The sequence below is a fragment of the Canis lupus genome, chromosome 10 (genome assembly GCF_011100685.1).
Source record: "Canis lupus familiaris isolate Mischka breed German Shepherd chromosome 10, alternate assembly UU_Cfam_GSD_1.0, whole genome shotgun sequence".
Classification (NCBI taxonomy): domain Eukaryota; kingdom Metazoa; phylum Chordata; class Mammalia; order Carnivora; family Canidae; genus Canis; species Canis lupus.
In genome coordinates this window covers 65081425-65102316 of record NC_049231.1, presented here as the reverse complement: position 1 = coordinate 65102316, position 20892 = coordinate 65081425, and the positions used below count along the sequence as shown (strand labels likewise).

Genomic DNA, 20892 nt, shown 5'->3' with positions numbered 1-20892 from the left:
TCCTTTTCTTTAAGCGTGGGCGGCCATGTTTTGTATCTCATGATCCAATCTCATGGTTGTTGCTAATTGGACAATGGGGAGGGCATCTAATTCAAGAAAAGCCTATTTGTAGACTACCCAGAAGCCTATGTAGTCTGGTTCAAGAGGACCTTGTGATGGTTGCAGACCTTGGACCAACTGAATTCTATCTCCTTGAAAGATGAATGATTCAGGGATGTGGACACGCAATGATGCTGAGAAAGACAACTGGCTGTTGGAAGTGAGAGAAGGAGATACACAGAAGAGAGCATATTGAAAGGGAAGAGCTAAGTTACTCTAGCATAGAACAGTAGAGTAGATGTGGGCAAAAGAATTGTGAACAACCTTCCAGTTCTATTTTCTGAAACAGCTGGCCGTGGTTATTTTTCCTGGGATGTTTTGTTTATTCAAATTTATCCTGAGTTCTCTTGAGCCCCAGTGAAGTTGGCCAGAAATGGTTACATTTGAACCAAATGGTTAAGGTAATGTGTAACATGAATACCTCAGCAGTTTAATACAATGAAAGGTTATTTCACTTTTTGCAGAATTTGCTCCAGATCTAAAAGACTATTCAGGGCATGTGTTCTTCAAAATTCCAGATTTCTAGCTGAGACCTGATCACTGACTCAGATACTTCTACCTACATGTGATGTGACACTTCTGTCCCAGTAATTGGCCAGAGCTTATCACATGGTCCAATTAATGACAAGGAAACCAAGAAATGTGATTTTCCAAGTACTGGGAAGAAGAAAACTAGAAGTATTGAGTGAATCAGGTACCTAAATATGGGATACCCTGCTACTATAACTTTAAACTTTTCTTGTTGCTTTATGTTAATCATTTTAGCCCTTCCTATGCTTCACTGAAGCCTATCGGGTAGTGTTCCATTCAAGTCATTTAACTCACCTTTGATTCACTGTCAGACACACCTAGTCACACCTCTCTAGTCACTAGCAAATTTGATGCTTGACAATAAATTTAACAAAAATTGTAGCAAGCAGGGACTTGCATTGTTGAGTAGATGCTTTTTTTAAATAGAGAAGTACCTTTTATTTATCATAAACACAGCACACCATAAGAAAGCACACAAATTATAGCTGTCTCTGATCTCAAGTCAGTCTTGTCAAACTACCTTTTAGAATGAAACAATCTTAACCTCTCTTGGGATTCACAAACTTTCTTCTCATTGTTAAGCCTGAAATTTTATGAAAATCGGTATCTACCTTTTGCCCCAAAGCTACTGCCTATAACCAAACTATTAACACCACGCAATAAAATGTTAAAAATGTCATCATGATGTTCCATATTTACTTACACTGACTTCTTCTATCAGCATTTTTAAAGCTCAATTTAGTTTCTTATATACTCAACACCTGTCACCAAGAGTAAGTATTATCTAATCAAAACTAAATTGGCTTTGAAACTGTTGGAATTACATGAGGCAGATTTGAATTCAGCTTTAAACCTCTTCACCTATATTCATTTGTATGGCTAAGAGTTTAGAGATTTATCAGTAACAAACAGAAGTGACCTAGAAAACAAAATTCATAAATATATATTTATATATGGTATTAATAGTCAATTTTCTGCTATATACAGTATATTTTAAATAGGCATAAATGGGGATCCCTGGGTGGTGCAGCGGTTTAGTGCCTGCCTTTGGCCCAGGGCGCAATCCTGGAGACCCGGGATCGAATCCCACATCGGGCTCCTGGTGCATGGAGCCTGCTTCTCCCTCTGCCTATGTCTCTGCCCCTCTCTCTCTCTCTCTGTGACTTTCATAAATAAATAAAAATTTAAAAAAATATAAAAAATAGGTATAAATGTACAGACAAAAGACAATATTTATATGTGAAATGGAATTTTCTTTTATTTTCTTTTTATTTTTCATTTATTTATTTTTTGGAATTTGAATTTTATTTTTTGTATATTTTTTATTGGAATTCAATTTGCCAACATATAGTATAACACCCAGTGCTAAAAAAAAAAAAAAAAAAGAAAAAAAAAAAAAAACACCCAGTGCTCATCCCTCAAGTACCCCCCTCAGTGCCCGCCACCCAGCCACCCCATCCCCCCATCCACCTCCCCTTCCACTACCCCTTGTTTGTTTCCCAGAGTTAGGAGTCTCTCATGTTTTGTCACCCTCTCTGATATTTCCCACTCATTTTTTCTCCTTTCCTCTATAATCCCTTTCACTATTTTCTATATTCCCCAAATAAGTGAAACCATACAATGTTTGTCCCTCTCCGATTGACCTCCTTCACTCAGCATAATACCTTCTAGTTCCATCCACTTTGAAACAAATGGTGGGTATTAATCGTTTCTAATGGCTAAGTAATATTCCATTGTATATATATACCACATCTACTTTATCCATTCATCCTTCGATGGACACCGAGGCTCCTTCCACAGGTAGATGCTTTCAAAGGCTTTCAGTAGATGCTTTTTTCCCTTCTAGAATAAGAACAGTAGCAGAGAAGAGAATGATGGATTTTTGCTATGTTCCATGAAAGGCAGGGGAGTGGGGTGAGAAGATAATGAGAGCTACTGAGATCATCTCAGTAGGACCAAACTACTGTAATTTATTTCTTTGCAAATTATTATAGGAAGAATAAGTTTAATCTAAAAAGGAAAAAAGGGATATGGGGCTAAAATTTATTGAGTATCTACCACGTGCCATTATTTCATACAGATAATACCTAATTTATTTACCACCAAGCAGGATTTATGGGCTAGAATTACAATTGTCCAGCTGATCAAATTGAGACATGAAGAGGTTATATGATTTGCCCAAAGTCACACAGCTATGATGACTAAGAATTCAATCCAGGCATCTAAATCTAGACCTTCAAATCCACGCTTCTCTCAATTTTATTAAACACAAGCAGCAGCAAACTTCAAATACATCCTGGAAGAGACAATCCAGACTTTCTGGAGCTATTCCTAAAGGAAATAAAGGTCAAGAAGGATTGAATTGATTTTAGAAAAAATCCCCAAGGATTTTGAAGATGGTGATCTCATACATTTATTTACTCATTTATTTATTCAAGAAGATTTAATAAATAACGATAAAAAGGAAGTGAAGATAAAAAAAACAAGATGGTGACTCTCTGTCCTCAAGTTGCTCATTGTACTTAGGCAGAGGCCCACAAGTAAACAGACAATTATGATGATATAGGGGGATAAGTGTTATGATAGAAATAAGCAAGTGACGTTGAGGATCCTAACTCAGTGTTGCTACTTAGTTCCCTGTGAAATGGACTCTAAGATGGAGATTTATGCACAGGAGACTAGCTTTCAGGATCAATCACGTGCAGGAGAAGTGAAAGAAACTGAATTGAACAGAAGAAGTTGGTCTCTGATGCAATCACAACAAAGTTCTCAGCCTTTTCATGGGAGGATTATAGGGCTAGGGTGGCCTGCAGAATAGTCCCAACTGGGACAATGTAACTAGGCTTCTATATTTCCAGATCAAGTAGTCATTACATATGGGTTGCCCATAGGAAGGAAGGCATGGCCTTAAGGAAGTGGCTCTCTTCAACCACGGTCAAGCTGCAAAATGAAATTTAGCTATGATCTATCTGTACTAATACTCTCAGCGGTCAGGGAATGAACAATTCAGTCCTGAGGCCTTAAAAGAATCCAAACAGCACACCACTGGATCTACCATACCCACCTTCATGGAAGGTTTTCTAGAGAAGATGGCCCTGGAGTAGAGTCCTAAAGGACAGTAAGAGTTATCCAGGAGAACGGCACCTATGTTAATAAGGCAGCCTGGAGAGAGTACATTTAGAACAGTTTATCATGCCCTTGGGAACAAATAATGCATAAGGGAAAGCAGCAAGTACTGAGGTTTAGATGGAGAGGCCAGATCCTGCAGAATATGGCACTCTTCTTCCTGAAGGCAATGGGAAGGCATTCAAAACTTTTATTCAGCGAGTGATATAATCAGATTTGCTTTGTACAAATCATTCTGACAATAGGTGGAGAATATACCAGATGGGGATGAAACTGAAGGAAAAGAAGCAGACTCATTAGGAAGCTGTGACAGTGATCCCAGAGAGAAGAATAATACTTGAATTGCCAAGTAGCAGTAGCAGTGAGGATAGATACAAGTGAATATTAAGGTTATTGCAGAGATATGGAATGGGAAAAACTGAGAAAACTTATGAAATCAATTAAATGTTGCGGGTTGGAAAAATTTTAAAGTCAAGAGTAACTCAGAGGATGGTACCAGCTATTGCTGATATAAATCCAGAGGGAAACATGGATTTAAACATTTTGTGGGTGGAGCATTCATGTGGGGATCTCCATCAATAGATGTTTGCGCTTCTCTGGAGTTCAGGAGAGAAATCTAGGTTGATGACAACAAAGAGTCAGAGTCCACATATGGATGGCAATAGAAATTACAGGAATGGAAAAGTATGTTCTAAAATGTACACAGGACACAGAAGAAAAACATTATTTGAGGTAAAGAGGAGCAAACACAGAAGTGCTAGGAACGTAGGAAGAAAACAGGAGAGAGGGAGGTCTTGGAATTGAAAAGAGGGGAGAGTGTAAAGAAGTTTCAAGTGCAGTTGAATGCCACTGAAAGATTTTTAAAAAAGACAATTTTCCAGAGTATCAAGTAAGTTGGGGGTCACTGGTGACCTTGGCAAGGAGCAGTTCAATGGCATGGAAAAGATAAAACAAAGACAATAAAGGAAACATGACTGAGCTTAAGGATGTTATGCTCAATGAAATGTCAGTCACATAAGCATAAATACTATGGGATTCCCCTTATATGAGGTACACAGAGTCATCAAATTCATAAAGACAGAAAGTAGAATGGGGGTTTCCAGGGGCTGCAAGCAGGGAGGAGGAGGAATAGAAAATTATTGTTTAACAGGTATAGAGTTTCAGTTTGGGAAGTGAAAAGGTTCTGGAGATGGATGGTGGTGATGGTTGTAGAGCGATGTCAATGTGCTTCATGCCACAGACCTATGCACTTGAAAGTTAAAATGGCAAGTTTTATGTTATGTATATTTTATTAAAAGAAAAAAGAGAGAATAAAAAGATTGAATGAGAGACAAGAAAATGTAGGGACTGACTAGAGCCCCTTCTCAAGAAGCTTGGATGGGAAGAAAAGGAGAGAAAGTATAGCTAAAGAAGGGTGTAGGGTCCTGGGGGGCATTTTGAGGAGACAGCCAGTAGGGAGGCTCTCTGGAGATATCAGAGGTACATCAAAGAGAAGCAGTTCTGAGAGCTGAGCAAGACAGACAGGTGGTAAGATGGGGGCCACAAGAGCTGCAGTTGAATCTCACTCTGGCGAACACTTAGAGAGTAGAGGAAAATGCCAGAAGAATGACTTTTGACAGATGAATGATGAAAAAAGGTCTTGCTCTGCTCAGATGATGAACTTCAGTTGAGAAAATTTAGTAAACCATTAATGCTCTCTTGAGGTTTAAAAATCAACATCTAGTTCATTTGACAGTTTGAAGCAACTAATAGTGGCCACACAGTCTTTTACAGATTAATTTGGTAAATCACATAATACAGTGTGTCATATATCATAATTATATACAATGATAATATTGTGATATGTAAGTTTTTATTTTCCCATTACATGTTGGGTGATGTTCTACTAAATAAAGGGCAAAATTACTTACGAACTTTGGAGCTCACTAAAATGTCAAAGAAGAGTATTGTCTAAATTTTAAGGAGGAGTATTGTCTGAAAGTTACAATCTTAACTATTTCCCTATTTAACTAAATTTGAAAATACTATCTACCTTTATAGTATGTTATTTTAAATACCTACAAGAAAAACATATTAGAGTCATGGATTCCCTTGAGTCACAAGGAAAAAAACAGTAAGGTAAAACAGCAAATTATTTTCTCCAGAGTGAAAATCAGAGAAGTCTTTTTAGAAGCATCACATTTATTTCATATGTTTTTAGTCTGTCTAAATGGTTTGCTTAAATTATTATCATACACATCAGAAATAATGCTCAAAAGTTGCCCTGTATTTGTTTCTGTCTAGACATAAAAGTTTATAAATTAGCAAGATAGAAATCTTTGAAATATATTTTCATGAACTTCCACATACACTCACAAGTACTTGTGGAAGATTTGGCTGTTGGCCATGATTATATGGATTTGCATCATTTCTTAGTTATATAAAGACAGAGCACCAGGAAATCAAATACAAACAGAAATACTCTCCCATTTCCAATCTCCTGATACAAAATGAGTTTTGGGCTTTTTGTGGCAGTTTTTAGATTTAATTTATATGATTATGTAGATGGTCATAAGAGCTCTTCTGTTTGGTACATGTGTGTGAACTTGTCATCAAAAAGCACCTTCTGAGTAATAATTGGTAATAATAATGACACTAATATATTACTTTCTGTGCCACTATATGCATTAATCTCCCAAAACAGTAAATTTAAAATCTTTATTTGGGAAGAAGTATGTCATAACCATCCCAAAAGATATGTCACACAAGTATGACACAGAAAAAAGTATGTCTTAGGAGCCACCAGCATCACACTCACTGTGTGTGGGCATTAGGATATTGAGGATATGCCACATTAAAAATGAGAAATCACATTGTCCCCTGAGGTCTGGAACATGTGAACCAATTAAAAGTTGTAAAGAGAAAAAGGAAAGGAAATTAAAAGACTGGTCTTTTCTGAGAAGCTGTCAAGCAGGTGGAGATAAGATTCCCTTTCAACATTTTCTTTTAGTAAGCAAGGAATAGGTACTGCCTGTCTTTACACTGCTACTGCTAGAATGCTGCCTTTAAAGAGGAAGAAAACAGGACAATGTGTTCTTTTAATGAATCTACTATCTGAGCCTCATCTAGGTAATAGTACTTTACTATTCTACGCCAATTGCTCAATTGTTGCTTTGACAAGGCCTGTCATACTGATTTAATATTTAAATGATTTTTTAGAAAATAAAATAAGGGTAAATGTTTTTAAAAGGGGAAATAGATTCTCTTACATGGTTGAAATGCTGTCCTAGTAATAGACTGACTCTTTCCAAATTACAGACTAATCAATATATATGTGCTATTTGAAGCCTTAAACTGGAAGAAAGAATTTTCAGAGTGTCTCTGGCATAATAAAGCTTCATAAATAGATCTCTCTATGATGTTATAAATTCAGATCATATTTCATAAAATTTCTGAAGCCCATCAGAAGACCTATTCACAATCAGTTACCCTTTATTAATTAAATGCTCTAAGTCTTCAATGAGTGTAGGACCCAGCTATAGAAACTCTTTAATGTTCCTAAGGCTCATTTAGAAACAAAGTCAAAGTAAGATTTTCCCAAAAATATCAGATCATTACCCTCTATGGTGTCTAAACACTTTGAAACAAAAATCAAAATGAATGGTTTAACATGGTTTTTAAATTGAAACTTGGAACTATCTTAGAAACGTTACAGAAAGTAGTTATAGCTACACATCCTCCACCTACCATGAATTTGCCCAGGAAGAAAATATTTTCCTTTCTCTTCTACTTTAAACTACATACATTTCTTTGATTTAAAAAAAAAATTAGTAAAAGGACGGGTACCTGGTGGCTCAGTTGGTTAAACATCTGCTTCAGCTCAGGTCATGGTCCTGGAGTCCTGGGATGGAGCCTGTATCTGGCTCCTAGCTCAACAAGGAGCCTGTTCCTCCCTCTCCTGCTCCCCATTTGTGCTCTCTCTTTTGCGCTCTGTCAAATAAATAAATAAAATCTTTTTAAAAGTTAGCAAAAAAGGTTTGAACAAAACTAACTTTATGCATAATTATGTTTTTGTCATTGACAAAGCATCACTTCTGAGTGAACAAATATATACATCTAAATTAAATAATTATCTCCCACACAAAGTTTTCTGGCAACCCAAGTAAAATGTTAAAGCTATTCAGTAACAAACGGTATTTTTTATTTGAATGTTGTCTATAATCATTAACCAACTGAAAATTTCTTAATAGCTATTTTTAAATTATTAAAATTTTTCATTAAAAATACATCCAACACCTAAGCAGGGCATAGAACTTTAAAAGAACATGTAAGTCAATAAAAGTAATGTGCAGATGAAAATATTTTCTTATATTTCTAGGAATATTTTTCATAAATATTTTTTTCAGGTGTTCTAATGAATAAACTAGATAATGAAATTTTCAAATTAGTATTTGGGTTATCTGAAAGATTTTAGATACGCAATAGTTGGCTCATTTTTTAAAGCTGGTAATTGAATGTATTGTTCTCAAATTACATTGAACGTAGTTTTTAGCTTTTTTGTCTTTTTGTAGCTTAGAGGGCACACTATGGGTCATGATTGTTGTCATGAAAACAATCATCAACACAGCACTGTAGAGAAAGTATAGGAAATACAGTTCAATATTGTATGTAAGACATACCATATATGTTGCTCTTTAAAGTAAACCTTTGGCTTATTTGGTGCTGAATATTTGAATTTTAAGTTCATAGGTCTTTGAAGAACATCTGTGTCCTTTTGTCTCACAGAAGTATAGAATGAGGAGAAATCCAATTATTTTACTTTCCTAATAGCTTGAATCCCTGATAAATTACAATTTCTTACAACTTGTAGAAACACATTTTAGATACTGTATCATTCAGTATTAACACATAATCCAAGTTGCTATTAAAGTGTTGGGACTATTTTTGTTGGGTCCTATGACACAAAATAGTGTTAACCTTTATTTAATATGTCTATTTGTACTATTTCTCAACATAGGAAACTTTCTTTATCTGGCGTCATTAGAAAAGAGGTATTCCACAGAGGAGAAATTTCCAGATTCTTGAAGCTTGTCCCTTTAAATGCACGTTTTATTTTAACCATATCTATTTTTAGGCTTTTTAAAATATGCAAGACTTTTTCCTGTTTTCTTAAACAGAGAGTAATCTACATAATGTCACTGGTTTTTTATTATTAGGGTCTTAATTGTACGTATTTTATTGCACCATTTTCACATTGAACCACTTTATGAATTCAACAAAACTCTCACAGGCTGGTGTAGTGTGTTCAGGGCTTTTTCCTTTTATACAGAATTGCAGACAAAATACTTTTAAGTTCCTCTGTTTCTAAGGTTTTGCTAGAGTAGTGAGGTACAGGAGAAAGAAATGAAGCCTTCATGTCAGACCTGGATTCAAATCCCAGGTCCACTATTTACTAAATTATGCAATTTGGGGGGAATTTATTTAATGCTCCGCAAACTCAATTTCTTCATCTGAGAAAGGGCTACTTCTAAGTTACAGAATGGTTGCAAAGAATGAATTAAACAATAACTGTAAAGGGTCTGGCGCTCCCAACCCTAAACACCTCTGCCTTCTTGTGCTGTCAGCATCAGTTCTTGCTCCTACCAGCTCATGCCTCTTCCAGGTCCCCGGCCCTTGTAGACCTTGACAACAGGAGCCTCCTCACCTGTTCATCACTGTATTTACAGTCCCTGATGTCTGCCACTAATGCCTCGAAGTGTAGTCTCTGGTAAAATGCTTGTATTTGAATCCTGACCCTCCTGGTTTTTACTGTGTCATGTTGGGCAAATTTAACAACCTCTCTCTACCTCTGTCTCCTTGTCTGTGAAATGAGGGGAATAATAATACATACCTTATAGGATTAAATTAACTATTTATGTAACTATTCCTCACACACAGTAAACAAACAATAAATGTTAGAGTCTATAATAACTGAGGGTTAAAAAATTTATTGCTTCTAATTTTCTGTGACTAGGGGAGTGAAATATCAAGTTTATTTAGATAAATTTAATATTATAACATTTTCTACATAAAGTTTGTGAACTGTAGTGTACAGTTTTTTTTTCTTTTTTTTTCTTTTTTTTTTTTTAGCAGCTCAGAAGTTTTACCTTTGGGTTAATGGTCCTATTTTGATTGCTGGAAAAATGATCCCAAGATAATTGGGATTTTTACCATATAGTTATCTTTTTTTTCCCTTTTTTTCTTCCTGTGTCATTTGATTCCATTTTGTCTGCTCCATTGATAAATATAGACTTGAAGTTTCTTCTAAGTTAACCACTTTGCCTGAGTTCAGGTATAGAAATGTTTATGCTTCTATTCATGCTTGGCCAACCATATCAATAGCCTAGGTCACAACAGGCATGTCATCAGTAAAAATTCATAGCAGCTATATTTCTTAACATCTAACTTATTTCAAAATGGAATGCTTACATTATGTATTTCATTGCTTTGTGTTAAGTATCACCTGTTTGTCTTCAACTCCTCACTCAGTCTAATCCTCCAGTTGAATAATATTGGAATTTGGAATTGGAGAGTAAAAGATGAGGGTAGAGAGCTATTGTTGAGGAATGAATAGCAACAAATTGCTTTGGATAGCAAAATAATCTCATGTTATTGTATGATTCTAATTGAACAATGAAATTCAGAAATTAAGTAAACAAAAGTTCAAACTGAACCTGAAATTATGAAAATATTTTTATTTCATATCAATCCTACTACTTTATATATATATAAATGTCACATATATGTCATATATATACACATACATATATATATATATATATAACAAAAGTTTCTACCAAATTCCTTTTTATTTTTCTCAGTCAGCAAAATGACTCTGACTCTGACTCTGCAAAAGCAGAGCTTTCCTGAATTCTAGGCTTCTGGGAGTAAGAATTGCTTCTCATGATTTCCCTAAATATTGTTAAGTCTGGTCAGTAAGAAACTAAAACGTAGGTGTTTGTTACTGTGTTGATAATCTTCATATGATCTAAGTCACTGTCTTTAAAAGTATATAATCCAAATGGGCTTTTCTAGTACCATTTCCACCTCTGCCTCCTGGAGATGGCCTTTGAAATTCTTAAAGCCAGAGAGAAACTAGTGAGTGCAGGCAAGATGTCCAATAAGCAAAAAGGGAAACCTAGGCTAGTGTCCATGATTTAGGACATGCTATTTATAAGAGCGTCTTAGGAAAGAGAATTATAGGAGAGTTTTATGGGAATCCTGGTTGGGGCTGGGAAGGAGGCTGGAGTCTCACCATAGGGATATAAGTGTTGTGGTCAAGCACTAGAATGTCTCTGTGACTCGACTTCAAGAAATATCTTCAGCCCGATATCTAAACTAGAGAAATTTTAAGGGTAAGTCTGAAGCAAAAATCTAGTGGTATATTTTCTGTTGTTGCCTCTCAAGAGAATAGTATTAGGGATAAGAGGTGGGAGAGTAATTGTCATGGTATATTTGAAAAATATGGCTGTTATCCTATGTGTTGGCCCTAGTGTCTCTGATAATTCTCTCTCTCTTTTTTTTTTAAAGATTTCATTTGTTAATTTGACAGAGAGAGGGAGAGAGAGAGTGAGAGTACAAGCAGAGAGAGCAGGAGAAGGAGAGGGAGAAGTAGGTCCCCCACTGAGCAGGGAGCCCAATGCAGGGCTTGATCCCAGGACCCCAGGATCATGACCCCAGCCAAAGGCAGACACTTAACAGACTAAGCCACCCAGGCACTCCTCTGATAATTTTTATACCAGCTTTTGCTCAATATATGGAGAGCCAAATGTGAGACTATAATTTACGGAGGACTTGGGAGCAGAATATCTATCTCAATATGTAAACCACCAGGCATTGTTTTTATTTATTATTATAGTGATCTGATATTACTTAATTAATTAATCAATCAAACTCTTTACAAATTGCTCTCTAAGGTTCATACCTAGAACAAGATAATTTTTTTAAAGCATATTCTGGATTCACTTGGTCTTTTTTCACTATGGCTTCCCATACATATACCCTCAAGTCCAAGTCAGAACTACTTCTCATTAGTGAGGCAAAGGATTTTCTATTACTTCTTATCTCCCAGGTAAATTGATTCTTGTCATCACCAGACATCCTCATTAGGTAGTATGTCTCTCACTCCCCATTCAGTGAAACATCTTAGAACTATATTCTTTGCATTTATTCTGTACTAAGTCCTCAGTCTTTTCTTTCTTTCAGGTCAGATTTTAAGCTAGTTTTCTTAGACACTTCTATACTTTCTAAACCTCACGCCATTTCCACCACTATATATGATATTTTTCTCACTTAAGGAGGGTTCTTTCTTAGTAAAAATGTTAGCATATTTACAACCCAATTTACCTACATCTCCTATCACAGTGAGTTATGGTTACGCTTCAGTCTACACGTTTTTGAGACAGGATACCTCCATCAAGCCTAGCTCTCATGGGAATATAGTCCCATTGAGCCTGCTGAAAAGAATATGTTTATTCTTCTTTTTAGCTGCCCAATTTCTGGGGGATTGGAAACAGATGCTAACCCTGTTTTATGTATAGAGTTGATTCTCATTCTTCATGGAGTACGTATTTGTGATTTTGCCTACTCACTAAAAATACTTGTAATTCCCATATTAATAATCATAGTGCTTTCGTAGGTCATTCATGGACATGCCACGAGTCCCCCAAAATTTGAGTTTCTTGGCACCCACATACCTAGCTGAGGCTGAACAAGGTAATGTTCTGCCTTCTTGTCTTAGATCTCATACTGTAAATAAGTGTCCATTTTGTGGTCCATTTAGCACCAGGTTGTTCAGATTTTTATGTCTTCTGCTTTTGTTTGTGTGTGTGTGATTTCAATGTTTAAAAGGGCCCACAAACAGTGCTGAGCTGCTGTCTAATGTTTCTAAGCATAGGAAGGCTGTGCTGTTGCCCTCAGAGAAAATATGCGTGTTAGATAAGTTTCATTTAGGCATGAGTTATAGTGCTGTTGACTGTGAGCTCAATATTAATGAATCAACAATATATATTAAATAAGTTGTCTTTAAGCAGAAGTACACATAAAATAAGATTATCTATTGCTGAGTTGACTAAAATGTTGTGACCAGATGCTCACAGGATCTTAACCTTGTATTTTTCTCTAGGAGGCATGGTTCAGTACTTACTAATTCAGTGTTTGCAGCAACTTTATAGATCATAACTACTACAAATAATGAGATTAAATTGTGTGTGTATGTGTATTTCTACGTAGCAAAATTACCACAACCAATACCTCACTGAACAGCATATTATAGTTTATAATATATACCTGAAAATCTCATAAGTTAAATCTAGTGAAAGTTTATATACATTTACCCTTTAATCCAACAATCTCATTTCTAGAAACCTATCCCAAAGTTACAGTATCAAATAAAAGAATACTCATCACTGTGATCTTCTAATGGAAGTGCACAACAACACCTTTGAAACAGTCTTGACAAAATTGAACTTGAATCTTTTATGCCTCTAGATCTAATGATCAATTTACAGAAAATTCAAGGGACAGAGGAATATGTAAAACATAAGTGGATGCAATCAGCAGAATCCTGACTAGACATTCTACTGGACAAATGACCTGGATTCCTCAACAATAACCAACTCCCTGCACCTACACACACACACACACACACACACACACACACACGCACACACGCACCCCACTTAGACCTTTAAAAAAAGTTTAAGCACTGGTAGTCTTATGGAATAATGTTCATAGCAGCTTTATTCTCAATAACAAAAACCTTCATTAACCAAATGTCCATCAACAGGAGAAAGGATAAACATACTGTAGTAGTGATAGCAATTATATGAAGTAGACTGAATCTCACAGACATTGTACTGAGAAGAAGCTAAACATAAAAGAGGATAAAGGCCTAGAACAGGCACTAATCTAAGGCTAAAATAAAAATCAACATAGAAGTTGCCTGTGAAGGGGTAAGAGGCACAAGGGGACCATCTAGGGAGATGTAAATTCCTATGTGATGATAGGGATATGGGTTACATTGGTATATCCATTTGTCAAAACTATACAACTAAGATTTGTATGTTTAAATATATGTACAAACACTGTTAAAAAATAATGGAATGGAAATTGGAGAGTGGGTAGAGGTATAGATGATACAAGAAAAAAGACTGATGGTCATGATTAAAGCTAGGTGTTGTGTATGTATATTATATTGCTTACTTTGTATGTGTTTGAAAATTTTCATAATATGCAACTTTTTTAAAAAGAGAGACTTAAGAGATAATAACAACTAATGGATTTTTGTATCTCAATTCTTAAAAACTGTCTGGATATTTGAGGATATTAAGAAAATATTCAGGGGGTTATTTTTAGGTGTGATAATCAAGTTATAGTTTTGTTTTTAAAATAAAGATATCTAGGGGTGCCTGGGTGGCTCAGTAGCATCTGCCTTTGGCTTAGGTCATGACATTGGGGTCCTGGGATTGAGCCCCACATCAGGCTTCCTGCATGAGTGAGGAGTCTGCTTCTCCCTCTCCCTCTGACCCTCCTCCCTGCTTGTACCCTCTCTGTCTCAAATTAATAAAAAAAATCTTTTAAAAAATAAAATAAAACACTCAGTTTTTAAAAGACACATATGGATATACAGATAAAATTATATGGCATCTGGGATTTGTTTTGAAATAAATCAGTGGGTGTGGTGGAGATAGAGACCAAACAAGGTTGACCAGAAGTTGAAAATTCTTCAAGCTGGATGATGGATACATGGGATTCATTGGACTATTCTTTGTTTTTCTGTATACTTTTAAATTTTCTAAGATCTATAAATGCTGCATTAAAAACATACTCTCATAAACTGAAAAACTCCAGGCTGCCAAGTCTGGTCAAATGGATGGAATGGTGTGTCTCTGCTAACATGCAATGCTGATTTTATCAGAGAAGAGACAGGCTGGGGGTAAGAGGCCCGGCTGGTAACACTAGAAGGGGGCGTGCGGTGACTCAGGTTGGGAGGCTGGGAGTTTTAAACAGTGACACAGCGGGGTGGGGTTGTGAAGAAACTGATCTCCGAGAGGTAACTGTGGAGGCAGGACAAGCAGGAGACACAGATGCTTAAGGCAGCATGTGAAACTGAATGGGGGAATTATCTGAGAAAATATTAGAGCAGTAGCAGTTCAGGAGATCTAGTTGTGAGACATTAATACTGAGAAGGGCAGAACTTAAGTAGGAAATTTTTATTGGCAAAGTCCAGGATTCCTGTACTCAGGTCTATAAAGAGATGTTAAAACAAAACAAAAATTGGTGAGTTTAGAGTAACTTACTATTTTACTTACCAACATAAGTCAGAGAACTAGAGAAAACTACCAAAGAAAGATTGGGTTATGGGGCACCAACCTAGCTTGGGGGGTGAACAAGGAGAATTAAAGTGAACATCATGAAGTTAGAGTCCTATAACTTGCCAACTTTAAATATGGCTATTTACCCTAAATCCCTTCCACACCCTAGCCTGGCTCCCCAGTATTCCCTAACTGTGTCTACATACTACTATTTCAGAGATGGTAATGTTTCATGGTCAGTGTATTTCTTTTGTACTTGAACAAGTCAGATACGTCCTTAAAGGTATTGGTAAAAAGATTTTTAGAAAATAAGAATATAGGTAATTATGGCAAAGTATTCGAAATCATTTTCAAAAATGAATAAAAACTAGGCTCTCACAACATGGCAGATTGAGCTCATTGCAGCCATCTTTTCTGATACAAATACATAGACATCCTGGGCTTGAGAGAAATCCTATTGCCAGAGGGAAAAAAATGTTGTGTCAGGAGAAAGGGACTCTAAGTCAGACTTAAATCTAGGCCTTATGGGCCTGAGGCCAGGGTTTTAATGCCTATAGAGGGACAGGAGATGTACTGGTAGTGCGGAGGTTAGAACTGGGACCCCTGCTAACACCAGGACTTTCAAATAGCTGAAAGCCAATATCCAAGCTCAAGGCAGTCAGGCAGTAGGAAATTCCTCCTTATTTGTGGAAGGGTCAGCCTTTTTGTTCTATTCAATCTTTCAACTGATCAGATGAGGCCCACAGTGCAATTCGCTTTACTTAGTCCAATGATTCAAATGTTAGTATCATCCAAAAACACCTTCAGAGACACACCCAGAAATAATGTTTAACCAAATATCTGGTCCAGTCAAGTTGACACATAAAATTAACAATCAAGAGTACTTAACCTCATAGAGTTTGTCAAAGATTGAATGAGGTAACATAGAGCAGGACACTTGGTACAAATAAGATCTTAATAATGCAATAGATGTTAACTGTTGTTATTGGTATCACTCTACACACTCACTGGAGGATCTTTCTTTAAAGATTTATTCATTTATTTATTTATTTATTTATTTATTTATTTATTTATTTGAGAGGGGGATAGAGGCGCAGAGGGAGAGGGAAAGAGAGAGAAGCAGACTCCCTGCTGATGCTGAGCACAGAGCCCAAAGCAGGGTTCAATCTCATGACCCTGAGATCATGACCTAGCCAAAATCAAGAGTTAGACACTCAACGAACTGAGCCACCCATGCACCCCTTTCCCCAGGGCTCTTATCCATTCCCAGGTTCAGTGTTCAATGGCATCAGTACTCAATATTTATCTCATGCCTTCTGGGTATCATCACATTCACTTCCAGTTCTATTGTCCAAAATGAAGTTCATTATTTTCCACTAAGTTGCTTCTCTTCTGGTGTTCACTATTAACGAATCGCTTCAATGTGTAATGTCCAGTTACATAGCTAGAAACCTCAAAATTATCCTTCTCTCCTCTTTCCCTCACCTCCCACATCCAATCAGCAATTAAGTCCCATTCTATCTCTCGAATGTCTTTGGTATCTGTTCTCTTCTTTCCATTCCCCACAGCTACTTAGTGTGTCCATCATCTCTCACCTGAATTATTATATATTCTTTAAACTGGTCACCTTGCTCAAACACAAATATGATTGGTATCACTCTTCTGTTTATATTCTTTCAACAGTTTCTCATTGCCAAACTCCTTGGCATGGCATGGCATAAAAGGACTTCTGTGATCTGATCCCAGAAAATTTACCTAACCTCATGATTCAGGTTGCTCACCTCATACCCTATGATCTGGCCCAAATTGCCTGTTGTTCTCCAAGTAGGTCATGCTATTTCATCTTCCATGTTTTTTCTCATAGTGCAAGCTCTATTAAAATGTCCTTGGTCACCTGGACATGTTTCAGGACTTAGCTCAACCACCATCTCCTCTTTGAAGTGTTTTCTGACTGCATTCTCATGTAAAACTGATTATTCCCTTGTCTACGTACCCACTATTTCCTAAACATACTTCTAGAAAAGTGGTTATAAAATTTTGTTGTACTTATCTATGCACTTGCTTATAAGCTTTCCAAGGGTTGGAAACATGACTAATTAATCTTTACATCCATAGCTTGGCACTATGTACAATGAGTATTTGATGAAGGAATTAATGCATGAAACGTGAGGTATAAAAGTACAAGTAATTATTCCATGAGCAGAAAAATCAATAGGTATGGTAACACAATCTAAATCTTCTCTCCATGAGTTTTCCACTTCTTTCATTATTTAGTATTTTTTAAAGTTCCAAAATAACTGTTTGCATACGTGTTGATTGGCCTAATACTGAAAATATACAGGCTGCATTCTTTGGTGTATAAGCATACTTCTTTAAAAAATTAAAATCTTAACTAGCTTGTCTTTGACATTTTCCAAATATATCTAAAATGTCAGAGACAGCATTTGGGGCCTACAAATCTTTTGAGTGAAAGCCCAGGCCTTCAAATTGTGTGCCATTCACAGGTTTAAAATAGGAACATGTTCCATGTTGACTGTGAGCTATTTGGAGACTTTGAGAACATTAAAAGAGAATAATTTTATTTTAGGGAAGACTATTGGAAGATAGAAATTTTAAGAGATAACCTACATAATACCTGAATATTAAAATGCAAACACAATATTAGTACTCTCAAATCTGAGCATCTCAGCAAGAATTCAAATGTAGTCTACGGTCTTCCAGATCTCAAAAAGAAGTCTGCCTGCATTTCTAATAAAAAAAAAAAAAAGCCCAACTTTTAACATCCATGAACAGGATATAATCATTTGTCAGTATAAAATATGAGAAATTTGGACAAAATATGCAAAGGTATGTTCACGTGCTGCAGATGAAACGTTTGCAGTAAAAAGAGAAAAATAAGTTTGCAACAGTTTTTTTCAAGTCATAAGAAAAGATTGGTGTATCCAATTCCCTCTACATCATTTTCTAGCAAATTAGATTAATTGCATCATGTTTTGGAGAAAGGTATTAACATTGTGATTTTTCCTTATATTCATATTCTAAATATCATTTTCATGTATATTTGGAGGAAGAGTAGAAACATCGTTCTAGTTGATTTTTATGTAGTCAGATGGTGGAGGAAACACTGGAATTTACTGAGCAAATTCCTAAGATCAAGAAGTTTTTAGAATTTAAGAGATTTAACAAAACCTTAATTATTAGTCATTTTTTACTGAAATGACTAGATATTTGAATATACCAAATTTGAAAGTGCAGATAAGCAAAAAAGGATAGCTGCTTTGGTCAAAGAACTGTTAAATATTAAACTAGACACATAGACTGAGTAGAGGGTGAGTGAAGGTGCACTCATTTCCTGTGATTGAAGTTTCGCACTGCTGATTTTGAAGAACTATACAGAAGAGTACGGTGAACACAATTTCAAAGAGAGGTTCACTGATTTTCATAGATAAATGAATGCCACTTTTATTTTTTACCTAACTTTGGAGTACAAACCTCACAATATATCTAAATTGGGGTATCTCAGGGCACCTGGGTGGCTCAGATCGTTAAGCATCTGCCTTTGGCTCAGGTCATGATCCCGGCGTCCTGGGATCGAGTCCCCATGTTGGGCTTCCTGCTTAGTGAGGAATCTGCTTTATCCTCTGCACTTCCCCTCGGCTCGTAGACTCTCTCTCTCTCAAATAAATAAATAAAATCTTTTAAAAAATAAATAAATTAGGGTATCTCAACCTTATTATGGAGGCTGTTTCAAAGTAATGTATATTGACTGAGCATTTTCTCTATTCCAAGGACTCTACATGTATTTCCTCTTTCAAGAAAAACTGATTGAACTAATGGTAAGCAATATTCATACAAAAGATAAACTATACTCGTAATTTTAATGACAATTACACGAACTCCAGAATTATGTTGAAGTTGCTGCCAATGAGACCAAATCTTGAGCAATGTGTGGGTTTGCCTGATTCTGGGAAATATACTTTACTTCATGAAACTAGTATAAGCAGGTAGCTATTCTGATTATGTCCATAACATAAAATGGACATAGAATGTCCATAACTAATATAAGCAGGCAGCTATTCTGATTATGTACATAACATAGAATATAAAACAACAATGCCTATGAATTAGAAGTTTATTTCTCAATCACTTAAAAGAGGTCAAGAGATAGAAACCTGTGTTCTAGAAGCTATGTCAGCTCTATGGTCATTAAGGACACAGATTTCTTTGTATTTCTGATTCTACATTCAAACATACCTTTTTAGGATTTCATTTTATCCCCACTGTTGACCTATTAGCTAGACCTGTTTGTTTTATTTTTGATGGGTGTTCTAAGATTTAGAATGTACATTTTAAATTTATCACAATTTACCTTCAAATAATAGTACATTTCACATACAATGTAAATTCTAACAATGTAATTCCATTTCTCCCTTCCATCCTTTGAACTATTATTGTCAAGCATTTTACTTCTACATATGTTATGAACTCTATAAAACAGTATTGTATTTTTGTTTAAGTAATCAGTTATTTTTTTAAGAATTTCTAAATGAGAGGGGCAAAGCCTTTTGTATTTACTTATATAGTTACCATTTCCAGGACTCTTCATTCTTTAATACAAACTCAAGCTTCTGTGTGTATGTGTGTGTGTGTGTTTTAATGCTGAAAAAGTTGCTTTAACATTTCTTGTGGTGCAGTGTAACTGGCAACATTCTCTCAGCTTTTGTTTTCTTTAGCTTTCATTATTGAAAGATATTTTTTCTAAATATAGGATTCTATGTGACAGAATTTTTTTTCTTTCAGCACTTTTTTAAATGCCCTTTCATTGTCTCTTGACTTGCATAGTTTCTGATCAGAGAAGTTCATTGAATTTTCGTCTTTGTTTCTCTATACATAATGTGCCTTTCCTCCCACTGGCTGCTTTTGATATTTTCTTCTTACCGCAAGATTTCAACAGTTTGATGACGATGTCTTTTTTAGTGGTTTTGAGTGCATGTGCTTACCCTGCTTAGGGCTTATTGAACTTCTTCAATCTCTGGGTTTATAATTTTGTCCAATTTTTAGCCATATTACTTCAAATATTTTTTCTGTCACCCTTTCTCACCTCTCTCTCATCTGGAACTCCAGTCACACAAAAACTAGAAAACTTGGTAATATCCTACAGATCACTGAGGCAGTTTTTCATTTTTTTTTTCATTTTCGTTGTTGTTTAATTTTTTTTTAGTTTTGGGCTAGATTCTACTGCTATGTCTCCAAGTTTACTAATCTTTTCTTCAGAGTGTCTAACCTGCTTGAGTATTAATCTCACTCAGTGAAATTTTTATGTCCATTGAAATTCCATTCTTTTATATCTCTAATTTCTCTTTCAGTATATGGAGCATATTCATAATAGCTTTTAATATTGTGGACTGCTAATTCTACCATCTTTTTCATTTCTGGCTTTGTTTATGTTGACTGACTTTTCTCCTGGTTATAGATTACATTTTCCTATTTCTTTACATGTTCTAGGTCTCTTGCTAGTTCCTAGGCATTTTCATGATCTTCTTGCCTACGCATTAAGTGCTGGTGTTCCCCAGGATGCTATTATTGATTCCTCCTTTTCTGATGTACATACTCCCTGTGGGTTATTTCATCCATTCCTATAATTTTGACTACCGTCTATATGATGGTATATTCCAATTGTATCTTCTGCTGTCCAGATCTTTCTTCAGAGCACTAGAGTCATATATATAATATATATGTATATATATAACTGCCTACTCCACTTCTTCACAGAGATGTCCAGAATTATCTCAAACTCAACATA

At 35.8% G+C, this 20892-nt stretch overlaps 1 protein-coding gene and 1 long non-coding RNA gene across 12 annotated transcripts in view; one reads left to right on the top strand and one right to left on the bottom strand.

Moving 5' to 3' along the window:
- Nucleotides 1-20892, top strand: part of PELI1 (pellino E3 ubiquitin protein ligase 1) — a 135739-nt gene that overhangs the window by 53254 nt on the left and 61593 nt on the right. Inside the window, exon 5 of one of the 6 annotated variants that reach the window (XM_038551431.1) lies at nt 18879-18925. The exons of the other annotated variants lie outside the window; for them this stretch is intronic. The gene's annotated coding sequence lies outside the window, so the exon portion shown is untranslated. The remainder of the gene's footprint in view (nt 1-18878; nt 18926-20892) is intronic. 6 annotated transcript variants of the gene reach the window in all.
- Nucleotides 1-20892, bottom strand: part of LOC102153572 — a 133813-nt gene that overhangs the window by 110410 nt on the left and 2511 nt on the right. For all 6 annotated transcript variants that reach the window (XR_005366146.1, XR_005366145.1, XR_005366142.1 and 3 more), the window contains exon 2: nt 7582-7725. This is a non-coding gene — a long non-coding RNA (uncharacterized LOC102153572). The remainder of the gene's footprint in view (nt 1-7581; nt 7726-20892) is intronic.